We start from the raw sequence: 19,586 nt of genomic DNA, 5'->3' as shown, positions 1-19,586 counted from the left end.
CGCTTCGCGCTGAGGGCAGTTTTGGCCCTCCGAGCTTGCCGTAGCCACCCTGCGCTCTGGCGCCGGCGGACCGGAAGTACTCGTAGTCACTATGGCGGCCGCCTGCGGGGGGTTTGAGCTGCGAGGCTGTGGGGAACGGTGCCTTTTGAGAACGGTGTTTTTCTGAGCGTTTTATCTTCACCGGGTGGTTTTCTTCCTCGATGTGTCGAATGAACGGCGATGGAGAGCCCACAGAATTCCAGCCTCCCCGAAGCCCGTCATTATTGACAAGCAGAAGCAGAGAGAGGAGAGGAGGTAGAAGGGGTAGGCCGCGGTGGGGGCCGCCCTCAGATTCCTCAGGGCTCTGAGGCATTGGTACTCGAAAAGTGCGTGTCGGAAGGTGACAGAGACACGGGCCCTGCCTCTGCCTTTGCCTCACATCTCGAGGTCAGCTGGGAGCTGAGTGCAGGTATTTCTGTTTGTGAAATGGAATTCCTCTTGTGCTAAGCATTTTTCATGTCTCCGAAACCCACCTGCATTGCTTTAAGTGGCACGAGTGTTTAAAGTGGCGGTGCTGCCTCTGAGAGGAGAGTGACGATGTGATACGTTGCACACTGGGGGTATTGGTCAACAGTTGGCTGCACGTACCCAGCAGTGTGCCCAGGTGGCCAAGAATGCCAGCAGCATCCTGGCCTGTGTCAGAAATAGTGCAGTCAGAAGGACTGGTGAAGCGATCTGCCGGCTGTTCTCAGCACTGGTGGAACTGCACGTCCAGTACTGTGCTCAGTTTTGGGCCCCTCACTACAAGAAAGGCACTGGGGCTCTGGATCGCGTCCAGAGAAGGGCAACAGAGTGGTGAAGGATCTGGGGCACAATATTATGGGAGTGTCTGAAGGAGCAGGGATTGTTCAGTCTGGAGGAGATTCAAAGGAAACCTCATTTCTCTGCACCACTACCTGAAAGGAGGTTGTGGCTTGCGTGGGAGTCAGCTTCTCCTCCCAAGGAGCAGCAGGAGGACAAGAGGTGATGGCCTTCAGTTGTGCCAGGGGAGGTTCAGGTTGGATACTAGGAAAAATGTCCTCTCGAAATGCCCAGGCAGGTGGTGGAACTGTTGTCCCTGGAGGTGTTCAAGCCATTCCCTGGCTCTGAGGCCAAGTCTCCATGCTGTCTGAAACACAGTGACCCCATGCAAATAATCTGTTGGTAGTGGCCCTCTGGCCAGTACTGTGTCAGGAAGCGTGCCTTCAACTTAGCTGCCAGACTGTTGAACTCCAGAGCATAAGGAGATTTCTATGGCACGGTATAATTCATCGGAGCAGAAAAGAGTTTTAAGAGTCCCCTTAAGCTTTGCCAACACAAGATAACCACTTGAATGTGGTGTCTCCTGTAGGCTCTCTTCAGCTGCTTGTAAAAAACAGTAGGAAAAAAATTATTATCTTTTACTATCAAGTGATGAAAAAAGTGTTTTTTTCATCTGTGTCTCATTTAGACCATGAAGAAATTCCTGTAAACAAGGCAGGAGTTTAATTTTTTAGTGGGAACGTAGGCGATAATTTAGTTAACTTTCTGACTGATACAGGGATTATATCAGGATGGTGAGCAGTCACCTGGGGTTTCTGCAGGGCTCCATTTCAGAGCCAGATGGAGGACTGCATCAGGGAAGGGTCAGGGTGGAAAAGCTTCTGCACCAGAGGTTGACCATGCACGAACAGGATTCCCAGGCCCAAACATGCCAGAGTTCAAGGAGCCTTTGGACACCACTCTCAGACATAGTGTGGCTGGTTTTATGTGGAGGCAGGGGTTGGTTTTATGTGGAGGCAGGGGTTGAACTCCTACGATCCTTGTGAGTCTCTTCCAAGTGGCCATTCTACAATGGCCTGGAAGGCTGTTAAACAGCTTTTGGTTGTGGTAGTTATCAAGGTGATACAAGCATGTAAAATCTGGTACCTTAATGCTACTCCTGTAGGGAAAGAACATTCATAACCAAAGTACCTGCCTTCCTCAGTAGGTAACTTAGGAGACGTGCAAGGAGTAACGGCCTGCAGATGCCTCTGTATTACACTGTGCAGACAGAACAGCCAGCGCTATGGAAACTTAATGCTACTGATGTGGGGGGTGGAAGGAGCAGTTAGCAAGATCTGCATCTCAGAAGGTCTGGCAGACTGGTAAAAGAATGCTATCCAACTTAGCTTACAGGGAAAAGGAGGAACGGCTGCTGTCCTATTCTTCTTTCCTTAGTAAGTAACAGAGTTAGAAGCGTAGAAGAGAGTTAACAGCATATCAACTTAAGGACGGTGTAATAAATCAGTGTTATTTAGGTATATGAACAAACATAACAGCCACACAGCCCCCAAATCCCTTTTCTCCCACTGGTGTCCAGCAGTCCCTTAGTTTGCTGACAGATCGGGCTGCTCTCTTCTCTTAAAGCAGCACTTGTCTCACTGCTTTGCTTCACAGTCAGAATTCTGACCTTCTGACCTTTTAATACCTTTTTTCTTTTTTTAAAAAATCTTTCCCTCTAGCTGCAGGTCAGAATGAAACCTCAACCTATGGTCAAAACGGTGGGAGAGGCCGAAATACAACATTAAAGGAATAAAATTTGAGCTACCCGAGAAAAAAAATGAAGGAAGCACAGAAGTGGAAGCAGCCCTGGCTGGAATTCGATATGCTGCAGAGAGTACAATACTTCAAAATAGAGGAATAAATACGGAGGGAAGCGAGTGAAGAGCTGAACAAGTAACAGCTTTGAGTTCAATGTAAGAATTGTCAGTTTTCAAGTTTCGTATGCAAATAAAAGACAGTGAAATTTCAGCAGTTCTTGTCTGAATGTTAAACTGTCCATTCCTGAAAACAGTGTTTACAGTGTGTTCAGCCCTGCTTCTGCCTTCCCTTCTAAATCACAGCTAATAGAAGGGGTTTGCAGTTATTGTGTTGTCACTTCCAAATAACTGTTTCTTCTGCCTTTGCCAAGTAGACAGGGGCCAATTGTGAAAATGCTTCATTCAAGATGTTCAGAAGGGGGCTATGGCAGGGAAGCAGATGTACAGAAGCCCAGCTGGACAATCTGAGAGTAAGTGCTGCTTAGCTGTCCTGTAAAGGCACTTTTGAAATGACATCTGATAAAGCACCAATAGTAACCTGACAACAAAGCAGTAATACCAACGTTTTGAAACCAGCTTGCAAGAATGAAGCCAGATTAGCTGTTACTCCAGTCAGATTGTGTGAATGGGTGCAAGGTTCACCACAAAGTGGCACAGTAGGTTCTCAAAGATACTCAACTGGGATGGGGCTTCTGAGCTCCAGTAAAAATCGCCTTCCCCTGCTTACCAGTCATGACAAGTGACGTCTGCAGCCACTGGAAGAAGCCTCTACAGAGGTAAAGCGTGATAGAACCTATTCCAATTTCATAGCAGCACAAGACTAATTTCTTTGGGAGCAACTTTCAACATGAATAAGGAAGCAGAGGAGACAAAAGCAAGCACGGAGATCACATGCTTCAGCTGATTACCCATCAGTTGTATTTTCTTTGCACTCAGGAAAGTAGAAGTGCACAATTTACTTACAACAGAACTCCTAAATCCTGCAGATAATGAAGCGCCAGCAGTGCCACAGTTTTTTTCCATACTTCACATAACATTCCTGTCGTGTTCAAGACTTGAAAGCGTTAAAAGTCTCATTAACACAAAAACGTCTTTACTTTTCAAAAGAATGGTTTTGCTTTTATTTTAAAAGTCATTGTTGTCTATAACACTGATGAATGCTAATTTACAATTAAAATAGTTTACAAAAATACATATTCTGTAATAAAAAACAACAGAAAAACCATAGGGAATAAAAGCCCCCAAGAGTTAAATGGAAGACCCATACATAACATTTTAGAGAAGCAGGCAATAGCAAACTTAGCAGAATTTGTGACGCACTGCTGTTTCTACAAGTAAAACATCCTTTTTATTCTGCAGCAGTAATATTTACTGCACATATACGAAGTTACACAACATTAGAAATCCAACATGGGTACGGTGAAAATGAGGTTTAATGGGTCTTACAGGGAAGCAAAAGGTAAATGTCCTTAGAGAGCCGATTACTAGAAGGTAACTGGAGTTGTTGTTCTGCTTGTCTGATAAATGAGGGCGGGTGACAACTCCAAGTCTGTGCACAAAGTCCAGTCTGTATCTCAAGTACAAAGCTCCACTACAAATCATACTCTGGAGAAGAGTAAGTGTAGTTAAGACGTTCTCCTGTGCAACTTCTTACCTTCCTGACCACCCGTTTACCATCAGTAGATCTTCACAGATCAAACTTCTCACTGCACGCAGAATTCCTGCTTCTGTGTCAGGGATCAAAAAGCTAAGAAGAACTCACTGTGAGTTTGGTAGAGCTATCTCATTAAGTGGACAATAAGTTAGAGTTCAGTGACTCCCGAGTCAGAGTGATTTGGTGTGGTACTGAAAACAGCTTGTGAAGTTGTCTGCTCACCAGCAGTGGTAACGTTACAGGCACTTACTGCAGTCATCCTTCCCAAAAGAACAAAGCAGTGAGGCTTCGTCATATATTTCAGAACACCTGCACTTTACACTGACTATTGTGATTCTATCTAGGAGTAGATGGCATCAGAAGACATTTGGAAAAAAAACCAACAGAATATTTCACAGTAAAACAACTGTAGGCAGTACACTCATTAAACGTTACCACTTTTTTAGAGTGAGCATCAGGCTTGTTTCAGTAAAAGAACCGCTGCTTCAAAGAAATCCTTATTTCCTGATCACAGATTTAAGATGTTCCCAGTTTGCACTCTTCAGTGAGCTCTTCAGCAATATGCAGAGCCTTGACTTTCACCAACAGGAGAACAACTTCTTCAGTTTCATCACTATTACAAAAACAAGTTGACATAGCAACACATTCACACCTGACTTCAAAATCAATAAAGCTAAAACGTGCCTTGAGCTACACTGACCACTAACTGCACCCAACGTCTAGAGCCTCAAACTAGCCTGAACTAGTACTGCAAAAGCGATCCATTTTACATTATGGATTGCATCTTTAGTTCTACGTCGATGTTGGAAGTACATCACCTGAAAGTGTTAAATGCATGAGGCTTGAGGAATTTAAGAATCATAGAATCATTAAGGTTGGAAAAAAACACAAAGATCATCTAGTCCAACTGTCAACCCATCACCACCATGCCCGTTGAACCACGTCCCTAAAAGAAATAACATAAAGAATATGAGGAAGTGCTGCATCCCAAAGAACATGTTGTTTGTTACCTGTGGTTATTCCTGTGAAGCATACGTGCTCACTGAACCAAATGCTGGCAGAAGTTCACTGACTCGGGGAGAGTTGACCCACTTCCAAGATTTTGGAACCACCTTTCTGGGAAGCATGCAACCACCTGTTCACCCAGAGAGTATTCTGAAAGAAAAAATAGAAAGAAAAAAAAAAAGGCTTTCAATAACATTAGTCACACCACTTCTGACAGACTTGTCCTTTAGGCTAGTTCAGTTATTATTGGCAGTGTTTACTCTTCAAAAAACAAAACCGTCATTTTAAGCAGTTATTCCTAAAGCCTAGGGAACCAAGTGCTTGCTTTGAAATTCTTTTATACACCAAGGTCATTAAAAAACAAAGAAACAAACAAAAAAAACAACTTCAAATGTTAAATAATTACACTTCAGACTACATCTGTCCCCATGGAAATAAGACCTTTCACCTCTTTACACTTCTCTATGTTTTCTGGCCCTGGTGGTGTGTTGAAGAGGTTCAGAAGAAGGCAACGATTCAGCAGCTTGCTCAGTCCCACACCACGGACTGTGTCTTCCTGTACAGTCCCATCCCAAAGGAGAACCTTGGAGAGCAGCCTGCAGTAATGGAGAAACAGAACATGCATATCTGATGGCTGAGGGTGCAGTTAGAACCTCCTTTTTAAACTTAAAAGATACCATGTCCATCCAATCTCAGTACTCATAAAACAGGATTTATTCTCTCCAAACTGTCAGAAGATCCCCAACATAAGCACATTTTCAACCATTCTGCACATCACCACTTCTAAAGAGAAGACCTGACAGTGAGGATGGAAAACAAACTGAAAGGAGAAAACTTCAATCAGCAGTGAAAGACCACTGGTCTCGCTTTTAGAAACATGTATTTGACTGGACATTTAAGTCAGGCAATACACAATCTCAGAAGGTGATACCAGAATCTTATGTCTGTTTCGTGTCTGCCAGGTATCAGCACTAAGCTCCCTCTTGTCTTCTCTGCATCTGTCCATGACAAAGCCCTTACACAACAGCTTGCCCCAGGAGTGAATATGGCAAGTCCTCAACATTCCCAAATTCCCTGATTTTTCTACAGGAATGTGCAACATGGCAGCAGGAAGCCTATGCAGAGCTGTCACCATGGCCTTGTTAGCACACACAGCAGGGGAACTGGGATGTTAATGTGTTTTCCTGCATCTAAACCTCATCTTTAGTACGAATCCAAACACACTCATAGAGGAAACAGATCTAAGAGGGAATTGAATCACAGGCATTCAGACATTCAGCACTTAATCAGACATAACTCAGCACTTTAGACTGAATAAAGCTATACTAATACGCTTATACGCACATGCAGGGATTCTATTCTACAAGAGCAACATGGGCACTGTATGCACATACTGAGGAAACAGACCTATCCACAGAGTGCCAATGACTGATCTCATGGAAGGTTAGCAGGAACAGATGATGAAATTAAAGTCTCTTGACTACGTATCAGAGGTGGGTAAGCATAAATAGCTCACTGACGAAAACAGCTAACCTTCCTATTAAAATACATTAAGCTCTCAGGAATCAGATTTGACTGAAGATACATTTCCTCAAAGACGACAGTCTACTTTTAACTAAAATGATTTTCACAGACAAGATCGGTGCTTTTTCTTTACCTCAACAGCTGACCAAAACCGTCTGCCTTGGAATTTTGAACATGGCGATGATTTGTCTTCCACAGTGCTGGTCAGAAAAAGAGGAAGAGGAAATAAGGATTTTGTTTGACCTGAAAGTAAGACAAGCAGACAATTCATCTCTTAAACATCGATGAATTACAACTATGGGATTCTTTCAGCAGTGACAACCAGAATAAAGGTCTAAGGAAACAGCTGTTAACTGAAACTCCTTGCAATACCCAATGGAATTAGCAGTTGGAAACACTCGAGTATGTGTTTAATGGATTCTCAGCAGAACAGCACTGCTTGTAACCAGACAAACATGCTGCATCAGGCTTAGCAACACTCTTCTCCCAGCTGTGTCTTAACCCCACATCTACCAGACTCTTACCAGTTATCCCCTCTCTAAGAGTGTCCAGCAATAAGCATCAGCAATATCAACTACTTCAGGAAAGAAAGGAGGAGTCAGGAGTAGAAGGGGGAACAGACCACCACAAATAACACAAGCCCTCAGATACTCCAAGTTAAGATCACAAAACCAGACTCTGGGCTGTGCCCATAAACTAAGAACTTTCCATTTATGAAAGCTTTTAGTTACAGGAGCAAAAAAGCATTAAGTCGACTGCGTAGTTACTCTTGTCAGAAATGAGTTCATAAACATCAATGTTTGGTAACTATTCCTACAATGAAACAGTAGAAGGCACATTTGTTCCATTTGCTCATGGATGTCTACAATATATTTCACCCACGCTTCTGGGGAAAAGGTACAGAAAAATAGAACAAAGGCTAAAAAAAGAGGTTAGGTTGCAGGTAGACTTGGTGGTCTTTAAGGTCTTTCCCAGCCTGAGCAGTTCTATGATTCTATGACTAAAAACAACAATTTTAAAAAGTAAAAAATAAATTCCCAGAGACAGCTTACCTTTTCGGATACGGAGGGATAAAGACATCCTCCTCTACAGACTGCTTCATCCTCAGGACAACCGTGTTAATCAAATCCTGTCAAAAAAAGAAAAAAGGAAAAATATTAACACATCCTCACAAGAAAAGGATCTCACCTTCCACTTACAACAATTTTAGGCAGTTATTTTGTTCATGTGGAAAAGCAAAATGGTAATTCAGCTGAATGCAGGTGCCACTGTATATAATAGACACTAAGATCACGGCTGCATTGAAGACCTGTGAGCAAGTATCAGCTTTAACCATCTTTCTTTTTTTTTTTTGTTTTAATAAATCCTCTTGGATAATGAGATTAACTGTATTTTCCAGCTATGAAGGTTCTATTAAAAAAACCACAACAAAACACCACAGCTACTATACAAACAGAATCTTATCTAAAGCTTCTTCCTGAAGTCAAGTGTGGCGACTGCATAAACGTTTGTTATTATTTCTTTTCATACTAAGGGCCTAAACATCAACTTAGTTTCACCTACTTTATGCTGGATAAACTCCCAGATTTACATGAGAATAAAACCAGAACTGGGCTAAGTGTATGTTATAGTGAATATTTACAGTGAAGTGCATACACTGCATCAAGAACTTCCTTCCCCATTACCACAACAGCCTTTACATGTTTTGCCTGACTGCATTCCCTTCTGGACAGGACTTGTTTTACAAACACGTTATCGCAAAGCTGTGTAAGGCTACTCAGTCTGTGAAGTCGATAAAGGATCCCACACATTCTTGACAAATACTGAAAAATAGGAATTATTTCATTCACGATATCCAAGTGGCTATCTGCTCTAGTTTCAAGGAAGTAAACATTCAAAAAGCCAAACCTTTCATTTGCAGTAACCTTAACAAGTAATTGTAACTATCAACATAATTTTACATTACCACTTATTTAAGATTTCATTACCTAGCTGCAGTGAACGTCCTCAAGACAACCTTAATACACCTGTAATTTTTGGCAGGATAGTTTTTTCAATCACTCTAGGCAAAACTTCTTCATCAGGATCATCATCTCTTTTTAATTCAGACGGCTTTTTGGCATCGCTGAATCCTTCTACAGCTCTGAACCAGGGCATCTCTTTCAGGTCTGCAGAATTCTGCTGAAAGATCATTCCCATTCGTTGTTCAGCTGTCAGGATTGAGAGAAAAAGCTCAACGCAAAAATATACCTAATGATACCAAAAGATTCTCATTTAACAATTCTACATGGATTCTAATCACGGAATGGACCAAAGCAGCAAGCTAAAACTGAACGTAAAGCTAGATTTCAGAGGGTAAGGTTGTCAAAATGTCAGCAAACAGCTCCACATTAATAAAGATGCAAGTGATTCATATACAAGCAACCTGACAAGAGGAAAAGATGTCCTCCTTCTAGTTATCAACACTTATCTCAAGCTCTGGAATGCCTCTATAACCCACGGCAAAGCTCCTGTACAGAAGTCTTCCCTGCAAGCAGCATGCCCCCGTCCTGTCATACTTTGAGATGCCAGAAATAGCCACAGGTCTTGCCAGTTAACAAAGATGAGTACATCAGAGTAGACAAGTTTGCAAAGACAGTACAGACCAGAAACGTAGCGGAGCACCGCCTACCCAGAAGCCCAGAGGATATCAGAACACACGAACACACACACACAATTTTTCACAAAAATAAAGTCTGGTGATGCACCTACCTCAAGGGGACTCCAATTTATTAACTGAACTCACTCTGGCAAAGCCTTTTTCAGGAAAAAGAAAAGATACAGAAGACCACAAAAAGACTTCTGCGGTTTTGAACAACTGCACAGATTTAAATACCCATTACATTTCATATTTTGTATGTCTCTTAAAAGCTCAGACAGGAAAATCCTCCTTCTGTTATTCAGCAAATACGCACCGTGCCTCTCCCAGCTCCTCGTGACCTGCTCACTAAGGCAGTTCAAATCTCAATTTCAGATACATTCCAACTTTGGACAAAAAACTGATTAAACTAAAGAAGCCTACAGTCTTATCTATTCTTCCTAAGGCATTGATCGGAATTGTTTGAAATGCATCAATTCTATGCTGTAGAAAATAAACGATATACCATTCAAAAGGAGTATTTCTTCACTCTCCCTTGAAAATCCTTCCAATATCGGAGGAATTTTGCTCTCATATCCTGACCAACCTTTGCTCTTCTGGAATTCAGTCACCTCTGTCAGAGCCAGTTCTTCATCACTCGGCATGCCTTCGTGGTGACCAGCTGTTTGTGAACGCTCTCTCAGCTGCCGCCTGCAAGTCCTGCATTCTGTAATGAACTCAGGTGAGTTATTCACCATGTACGTACGTAAAAGAAAGCTCAGTGATATACTAAGAACACCCGGTGAGAGCAATAGCCTAAGGAAACACAGTGAGGAAGCAGAAGTAAGTATGCAACCCTAGAGACACAGGACTGTAACAGTAAGGTACTTTGTGAGCTGCCAAAGGACATTAAAAGCATCTCTAACGACCTTCACTTCACCACATTCATACTAGGAACTCCCCCCACCTGAAACACCAAACATCTAACATGGTACTCCATACTATCCCTGCCAGAGGTAGTCTGTAAGAAACTACTGCGCTCTCAACAGTCCATCATCTCAGTTCTATGTAGCTTATGCAACAACTTGCATAGAAACTGATGACTGCATCCAAGTCTCACTGGGGCTAAAAAACGTTAGTCCTGGCACCACATATCGTAAAGAGCATGCAAAAATCAATAGGAAAATTATATTTATACCTATTATTTGCATAGCGTACCTCTTGTATGTAATTATTGACATTACTTAACGTTAAAGGTTAACAGTTTGCTTCAAGCAAAGTTTTATTACGTCGTTTTTCAACCAGTAAAACTCTTAAGTCCTTACCTGTGCCTAAACAGTGCTGAGTCAAGGCACCAATGCAACTGGAACGGTTTCAGAGCTCCCAGTAACTTAAGGTCAGCAGCAGACCCCGACGTTCAAAATGTAGCACCTGGCCTACGCTGATAACAGAGGGTAGGTTAGATGTAGGTCAGATTCCAATCAGCACGAAGAAAACCCCCCATTAACCAATAGATGGTTTCCATATACCTTGAGCTTTGGAAAGGAAAGGCATTTTTGCACGTGTGTGTATCATCTCGCTTGGTAACTGCAAGGATTTACCTTCACCCCTGTGTAAGTAACAGGAAGCAGGTACACACTTACTACAGTTAGATGTAATTATACGTACCTTCGATGCTCACACGTTTTCAGAAGCTTCATCTTTTCATCACTTTCCAGTCCACCATTACTTGGTTTGCCATTCCCAGCTACCAGAAGACAGGAACAAGACAAAGAGGTGAATGCAGAACACTGATTCTGCTTCTGCTCTTCATTTGGAGACTAACCAAAGTAAATAAAACCTCCTGATGAAAAATTCACAGTGTCCAGTCTAAAGCACAGTCAATATTATCAGTGAACTGTAGGACAGCTGTGGCTGCTCCCTCGTGCAGGGGGATTGCCAGGTCACAGCCTGAACCGGGAGGTGAGCACCTGAGTGAGCAGAGGGAGGGACCCCAGATCCACCCTTCCTCTCTGCCCTTCCTGGTGACGCTTCCAGCTGTGCTTCCCAGAGTGCACACACACTCAGAGTCTGCATGCTTTGCACCCACCCCACCTGCACACCAGTTAGAACCAGAAAGGGCTACATCCCCGAGCTCACTCTTCTCAAGCTGTTGCCAGTTATCAGTCAATCCTTCTTTGTCCTCCTGTTCTACAGTGCCTGCGTCCCAAACAAAGGCTCCACATCACCTTCGTTTGCTTTACACCTTGTAACAAGTGATGGAATACCAGCTCACCGCTTCCCAGTCCTGGATGGAAACGGACAGTGCCTACCACAGTCTGTTCCCAACAGTGGAAAAGGCAAACTGAGCCTGCATGTTAAGTTCCAGCTTCCAAACTTTACACATTATTGCATTTAGATTTCAACAGTCAGCTCCCTGCCGTCTCCTATTATTTGTGTCCCCTTGTATGTATGTCCCAAATTACCCCTACTGATTCTTCAGTTCAACAGAGAAGTAGAAGCCAGAAGCATTTTCTGCTTGGGCTGTTCATCTGTATCAGCGTCAGCTGGCTTCAGTGCACACAAGACACAAAACCAGCTGCCCCTACTGACATACTGCAGCATAAGAAAACACAGCATTTCCATCAAATACAACCAGCAACACAACAGTTGTTCTCTATGTAAGTTCTCTATGTATCTTTTCATGCCCCTGTAGAACCTGTAATTCATAGCAGCATCTGAAGGCTTCTCTCATTCCTGGGCAGTTATCTTTGAACTGTCAATGCTCTCCACGTGTTTTTCATACTCCCTCTGGTGGGCACGGGGCACATCCTGCAATGATGCCATCCTAAAAAAGAACACACTCAGACAATCAAAACCACGACAAGTCAACAGTTAACACATTCCTGAACATCTTCCGCTTAAAACAAAGCACAAAATCCTTGCTAATAGCAGCACCTGCATCGGAGCAAAGAAGAACTGCAAGACTTACCCATACCAACATTTACAGAAGCACTGTGTGTGGACAAGATTCATGCTTTGGAAAACACCAAATGTCACTGACGTAGTGGTAGTTCTGAAGGTACCACCACTGACATTTTACCCATATTCCTCTACACAACACGCTCCTAAAGAGCATAATATGGCAAGTGTAGCGACGTTACACTGCATAGATTCTACCCAAGTCGATGTGGGTAGGAATACAGCATACATCAGTGCGTCCCACTTAATTTATACCAACTTAATATCACCAAGCTATTACTACCAGACGTGTTCTCCCTCCCCTTCTTGTTACTTTCCAAATAGGTCTCCCACTCTCGATAGTCTTTCACATTTGATTGTACTTGAACTCCCCACATCATTTCATCCATTTCTTTCAGGTGATCAAGGCCAAAAAAACCCAACAACATACAATTCCACAGAAATATTTAGTCCACTTCAGCGGAAATTCTTTGAACACAAGCAGGCCAGCAGCAGTCTGTACAAAAGAGTATACATACACAGAGGTTCACACAAGTGAACGGCAGATGTTTGTGTTTCAGCTGCACGATGTCTGAACTGATCAGTACAGCTGCTTCTGGCTGCGTGAGCACTGAGAGGTGATGGGGATGGCTATCTCGGTAGCTGCAGATGCCTGACCCCACCTGTCCTTCTCACACGCTCCCTTGGAAGTTCCCATCTCCACCCAGGACATCTCAGCTGCCCACTGCCTTGTCTGAACAGGCTGAAGAGCCACGACAAAAGGACTGACAGCCCCACCTGCCCTGAGTCGCTCACCTTCCCGCTCCTCCTCCTCGCTCCCGAAGCTCAGCGCCGCCCCGCTTCCCCGCACGGCTCCCCCGAGGGCAGCGGCCGCTCCGCGGCGGTTCGGGCCGCCTCACGGGACGAGGCGGTGCGGGTCAACGTCGATCCGCTCGGAGGACTAATCACAATAGAGAGCGGCGGATGAGCTGCACAGAGCGGTTACGAAGCCACTTCCGCATTCCTACGCGCACGCGTTGTGCCGCCTGCAGGACTGAGCAGCGGACAGCGGCAGTTCCGCGATTGGCCACGAGGTGGCGGCAGAGACCGCGGAAAGAACCTCGACGGGATCGAGGGCGTGCTAAGAGCTTTACAAAAAGAAAATAATAATAATAAAAAACAAAAGATAAAAAAGTTACTTTTTGCCAGCATCTGTTGCACTGTTCTGAAATATTCACATGCCAAAATGTAACTGCCCAGAACATCTGGCACTCCATGGTCCTCCCAGAGCTTGTTACTGCTTTTTAGGCTGCCCTACAGGTATGCTGTCCTATCCCCTTCATTCCCCTGTCTCTTGCCCCCTTCCTTCACCCCGTGCCTTCCCCATTCCTTTTCCAGGCTTTCCCTTTCCTTTCCCCGCTTCCTTCCCCACGCCTTCCCCCTGCAACAGCCCCATGTTCTGCTGCTGTTCTCAGCTGACAATCCTTACACCACACTTTTCAAACACATCGGATCAGACTGCATACTGGCACTGATTTTAAAACAACAACAACAACAAATACATACAGTATTATGCGTGGATAACAAACTCCTACCTGCTTGAAGACCAACAGCAGCTCCTCATCCTGCAGTAACTCCTGCACACGGCCAAGTCTCCCGTGCAGGGATTTGGCATCCGCAGTGGCTTCGCAACATTGGATTTGAGTCTTTGACTTCCACCTCAATCTGCTCGACAGCTGCCCCCCTCAATCTGCTCTTGTGCTCCAGAGAGAGATCCAAGGCATGAAGAGGTGCAGTGCAACACAACTGGATAACGCTCTTGAAGAATGGCAACACCTGAGCAACACAGAGGAAGGTAGAAAGAATAAAAGGGCAAAGCAAGGCAAAACCTTGGGGAAAAACAGGGAAAGGTGAGAGGAAAATGTCACACAGCCTGCAAGGTGCCCTAAAGAGCCATAACAAAGTCTGGAAGCACTGCCGTGTTGTGCAATGAGAAAGATTTGTATATTTACACGGTCCTTACCTGTTCAGGTAACCAGTCACCTAAGTTGGGTTCTGGGGAATTATGGGACATGCAGCTTTCCAATCCGGAGCAGCTTATGGAAGAGCAAGGAGAAGGAAATAAAGGATGGCAGAGCACCATCAACACAGACAGTGAATGTCCATGCAGATTCCCAAATAGACAGCTTCCTGGGTTCTTTCTGCTTTTGTAGCATTTGCGTGCTGCAGATGAGGAAAACGCTCTGATGTATGAGTTTTCTGCAAGAGCCACGTACAGGTAAATGGCAGCTAACCTGCAGACCGAGCACTACTGCCTGGCGTTGGTCAGGGGGAGCTCCTCCTGCTGCTGCTGGATGCTGATGCTGACAGGGCTGCAGATGCTCTGCAGGGCCAGCTCGTAGCTGGGAGCCAGGAATGGACACGGCGGGAGAGAGGAGAGAGCTGGCGGGGACCAGCCGAGGCATCCAGGAGCATCCAAAAGCCCTCACTCAAAAGCATCACAAAGCCACAGCCAGCAAGCTGGCCATGATCATGAGCAGCATCCCGGATGCTGGAGATTCTTTGCTACCATACACTACGGGAGCACAGCTCTCGCTGCAGGCATCCCACAGCCAGACAAAATGGGAACAAACCCGCAGCTCTGCTGCACGCACAGCCCACAGCCATAGCCTTGCAACATGAGCTGCCTTGCTGTTGCTTGCATCCATCCCAATCCCTGGGAATGAAGACTCAGAAGGCAGTCAAGGCATTGATCCAGCACCAGCGTGCTTTTATTCCTTAACAGCCAGGAGGTCTTTTTGGTGAGAGGTCCGGTGTACACATGGGACTCATCATCTCTGGTGAAGGAGAGAGGGGCTCAGAGCTCGTGCTGCTGCCCGGTGCCTGGGACTGGAGCTCTGATTCTACGTCCCCCTCCACCAGGCTTGGCTCCTCCTGGCTGACGCTGACCTGCTCCTGCATGGAGCTGCTGCTGTCGGGGCACTCGGGCTGTGCTTGGGCTGGGCTGCACTGCAATGGTGCCCCGTCACAGTCCAGCTCGGTGACTGTTGTTTCTGGCAGGCTCAGGTCAGCGTCTTCTGCACAGCCGGGAGAGATGAGGGCTTCCACCTGGATCAACACCTTCATTCCCTCACTGATGTTGTATGGAAGGCTCTCATCCGAGCTGCAGCGATTTGTGCTTCCTAACAGCTCTGCATTCATATAGGCACACAGTGAACCATCGCTATACACTCTGGCTCTTCTGCGTGGACGAGGGCTCGGTTCACCTAGGAAGGAGTAGATACACAGGCAAACAGTTAGTGGCAAACTTGCACAAGCTGAATGATGAGAGTGGTTCTTGAGATTTGCTATCGCAGTGGCAGCAGGACAAAGCCAATAGGACAATAGCAACAAGAGGAGCACTGTCTCGAAAGGAACTGTTGCGCTTTTGTTGTTTGTCTTGCTCTTTTGTGTGGACTCCAAGCATGAATTCCATGGCGCTGACAAGCAGGGTTTTGACAGATGGATGTGCACCCTTACCTGCCAGGACCACCACCTCTGTTTCTGAGGGCTCCCAGGCGTCGCGCTGCAGTTGGCGTTTGCCCACAGAGGATGGATTTCTGGGCCTGAAGCAGGAACACCAACTGCATGCTGGGGATTCCTTCACCCTGCTGGGTGGACTTGGTCTGGAGGGAGAAAAGAGGGAGCGGTGTGAGTCGTGCATGGTGCAGGGTGAGGGAAGAGCTGCCCTGAGCTCTTGCCAACACTTGCTTGTTCCTAGCGCTGCCTGCTTCCTGCTGAAACACAACTTAGAAGCTCGCTCTGATTCACAAGGTTGAGGTTCCATTCCTAGAGCTCAGCCCTGGAGTCTTGCTGGTTACATTCCCCTCAGCCATGCCAACCCCGATGCAGAGCATGCGAGCAGAGGCTGCACAGCTGTCCAGGACAGCATCGAACGGGGGGCTTTGATTGAGCTGGCAAACACAACTGCTTGCTGAGGAACCGTGCAGCCAGAGAGGGAGTTCAAAAGCATCTCTGACACGTACATTAGCAATAGGCCCTCTGGTGGCTAAACTGAGCCCGTCAGGCAACTGCGTGTTAGTTGAACCTCAGAGTCCAAAGGGAGGGGACATTCAGTACACCACCACATGCACCATTAGCGTCACGTAGCTTCTGCAAGTTTTGGCACTAGCAATAGTGGAGAAAAACCCACAAAAGCCCACCCAACCAAGTCTGATAGGAAGCTGCTGGAAAAGAAAGTCCTCTTTACCTTTCAGACGGAAAGTCAATGATTGTGTGGAAATTCCCCCGCGCAGCTGCGGGGCCTTCTTCCACTTGCATGTCCCTGCTCTCTGTCACAGCGGGAGAGCTGCTGTGGCCTCCCCTCTGTGCCTGTGCCTCCTCCAGGGTGAGCAGCTTGGTGGCAGGAGAAGACACCTGCACAGACTTGGGCCCTGATGGAGAACTGCGCCCTGGAAGGGAAGACCACAGCTAAGAGGGAGGATCAGAAAGCAACGGCACAGCCATCACAGTTCTGGGGGAGCTGCCGCACATCTCTCAGCCTTGCTTATCCGAACCACTGGAAAAAGAGGAGGTCAAAACCCTTTCATCAAGCTTCACCTACACACAGAACATCACCATGACAGGGACGGTTTTCTCATGCTCAACTTTGGGCTTGGACATTCTCCGCATCCAGCCACAGGATGCCATATTCTCATCTAAGCCCACAAGTCTGCTGGCCCCTCGATAGCAAAAGTGTATGTCAACAATCCTGGAGAAGGCCTGCATTTGATCAAGGTGTCTCATCAAGACAAAGCTCATGCAGGAAGACGCTCACCTGCTCCATCTCCGATGCCTGATGTGGAGCTGGAGCAGAAGAGGACGTCGGTGTGGTTGATGAGGAATTCCACCACATCCGACTGCCTCTGCAGTTCCACGCAGGCAGCTCTTCCGCTGGCGCAGGCAGCCTCGTTCTGCTGGGATCTGTAGAAAAGGCAGATTGGAGAAGTCATTGACCCGAGATCGTTTCCCCACGTTTGGGCATTTGGGCAGCCAAAGGCTGTCCAGTTGGGCTCTGGAGACTTCCAGTGCAGTGGGCAAGCACTGATGCCACTGAAGACATTCTCCCGGGTGATCAAGGACACACCAGCCCCATCTGACAAACCAAGAGAGCACAAATTGTCCTCCTCTCCAAACTGTGCCCGTGGGAAAACAGATCTAAGCCTTGTGCTGAGACGGAAAAAGAAGTTTACCTGAAGAGGTTGGGAGCCCACACAATCGCTAAGTTCTTAGCGGGCATCATTGTGGTGGAGCAGCTCCCAGCGAGACAAGCCAAGTGTCTCATCAGATACTCCAGTGTCCTGGAAAGCAAGAGCCAAACCTTCAGCACCAGTGATCACGCCGTGCTGCAATTCACAAAACAAACCTCAAGAAATGCCACTGCTTGTTCTTGCTACTGTCACGGAATAGGAAGCAGATCAAGCTTTCCCAGGTGCCACGCTACAGCACCAAGCCCCAGCACAGCACAGACGCAGCCATCAGCTGCACCAGCTGTGCCCCCGTGCCAATGAACTGACCCAATCCATCAACCCCAAGGAGCCAGCAACCACTTCAACACACAAACAGGCATCATGTTGCGAGCGTGAGACAAAGCCTGCCATCGCATCATCGCCCTCTGAAATGCAGAAGGGCTGAGCTCACCAGACTCAGGGCAGCAGTTTTCTGACCTGTAGTGAGGCGCGGGCAGCTGCTGGATGACCTCCTGCATTCTGACCAACTGCTCCTCATCTGTACCGGCACAAACAGCGTCCTGGAAGAAAGCAGAGAGGGATTTAGACACAGAACAGTAGAGATACCTGCCGCAGGGTCGGCAAGTATGAAGACAGAACGCTGTTGCTCAACACCGAGGCGGATTTTATGCCTTCCAACAGGCAGAAAAGCTGGGGAACACAGCGGCACGCAGCTGGTGCCATCAAGGCCAAGCAGTCCAAGCACTGGGCCGCTTTACAGCCTGACTAATTCTGCACCTCAGCTCCTCGCAGTGGGCATTCATCTCCCAGGAACTTGTGCTATTAATCCCATTCCCGTTCCAGAAACAGTTGGGGAATAGCAAAAGAACGGGAATTCTCACAAGCTTTGTGAATACGGAAATGACCATCTCCAGAAATGAGCACCAAAAGTGGCATCAGTATGCTGCAGAATATGGCAGAGACATGCGAGTCTACCTCATGGGGCTAACAGAAAATCAGAAAAAAAGACCATGAGGTGCGCAGGCGTGTGTGTATGTGACAGGCCACGCCAAGAGGCCCAGGGAAGAGGGACGTGAAGGCCATTGCCTTGTGCTTACCGAGAACTTGCCATACAGCTGCTCGGGCAGCAGAGGGCTCGGCAGCTCCCTGAAGTACATCTTGCACAGGGAGCTCACGCTGTGAATGTCCCGCACGGTGAGCTCCGGAATCTGCTCCGACTCAAAGTCATGGCTGGAGAGAAGGACACAAAAACAGAGGGCTTGGAGAAAGAGGAAAACAACTCCAAAGCAAGACAACATACAGTCCAGAAGCACTCTTACCGCAGCTTCTGGATCTTGGACGCCACGCCGGACAGGCGGTAGATCCCCTGCACCACGCCGTGCTGCTCAATGAACTCAGCGCAGCTCTGCACGACCTGGGGGACTACAGAACAAGGGCCAGCGCTTAGCTGAGCTCCTGATTCAAGTCCTGCTTCAGCCGCTGCTCCTGTCACATCCCATCCACTAAGCCCAGCCGGGCTACTGCTTGCCTCCTCCTCACAGGAGAAAGAAGGCTGTCGCACACGTCGCAGACAGGCAGGAGAAAGGGACAAATCTGGACACGGACGTGTTCTTGGCTTTCAAGAAATGCCACAACCTGCCAAGCAGCCTGCAGAAAGTAATTCTGGGGAAGCCAGAGACACTGCCACAAGTCCCATCACAGCTCCCACCGCAATGGAGGCGTGAGACCTCATGTCCAGAAGAGCTAGGAAACTGACGCACTACACTCTCTTGGGCCAAAAGGCTTCCTTTGTTCTCAGGCTAGCGTGGGATTGGTTTACACCTTTGGCTTTAAGCAAAGACAGGTGTGCTGCTCTCCTATGAGCATTAGCCTCAGCTTCCCTTGCAGCCATAACTCCCATTTCACGTTTCTCCACCGCTATCATCCTGCCCCTTGCTAGACACGATCTCCCTTTCTTTCATCTTTACATGCCCAACAGAGGGAGGAAGCTCTCAGGAATGGGCTGTTCCTTACCATCACGGCCAGAGTGGAGAAGATGC

This window comes from Gallus gallus, chromosome Z (assembly GCF_016699485.2).
Source record: "Gallus gallus isolate bGalGal1 chromosome Z, bGalGal1.mat.broiler.GRCg7b, whole genome shotgun sequence".
NCBI lineage: Eukaryota > Metazoa > Chordata > Aves > Galliformes > Phasianidae > Gallus > Gallus gallus.
Note: the sequence above shows the minus strand (reverse complement) of the source record.